We start from the raw sequence: 250 nt of genomic DNA, 5'->3' as shown, positions 1-250 counted from the left end.
TTTGGCCCTCATCCTCTGTGCCCCACTTACTGTATTACTTTTTTGGGAAAATAAAGACTATTTGTGTATTTTATAAAACATTGAATGAATTATTTACAGTTACATTTAGAGGTGCACCAAGGTTAGAGATGCACAATAGTGGCCCAACGTTGCAGTATTGTATATGTAGTATAGTATAGCTCAGATGTGTTTCATCAGATTTCTCCTCATGTTTACAACTTTGTGCACATTCAAAATATAACTCCTCCCA

The 250-nt window shown here is 35.2% G+C and overlaps 1 protein-coding gene across 2 annotated transcripts in view; it reads left to right on the top strand.

Annotated features, from left to right (window-relative positions):
• tfr2 (transferrin receptor 2) overlaps positions 1-250 on the top strand; it is a 31,441-nt gene that overhangs the window by 15,497 nt on the left and 15,694 nt on the right. The window lies entirely within an intron of this gene.

Source organism: Etheostoma spectabile, chromosome 4 (genome assembly GCF_008692095.1).
Source record: "Etheostoma spectabile isolate EspeVRDwgs_2016 chromosome 4, UIUC_Espe_1.0, whole genome shotgun sequence".
NCBI lineage: Eukaryota > Metazoa > Chordata > Actinopteri > Perciformes > Percidae > Etheostoma > Etheostoma spectabile.
The sequence above is the reverse complement of the archived record's forward strand: the minus strand, read 5'-3'. Positions and strand labels throughout refer to the sequence as shown.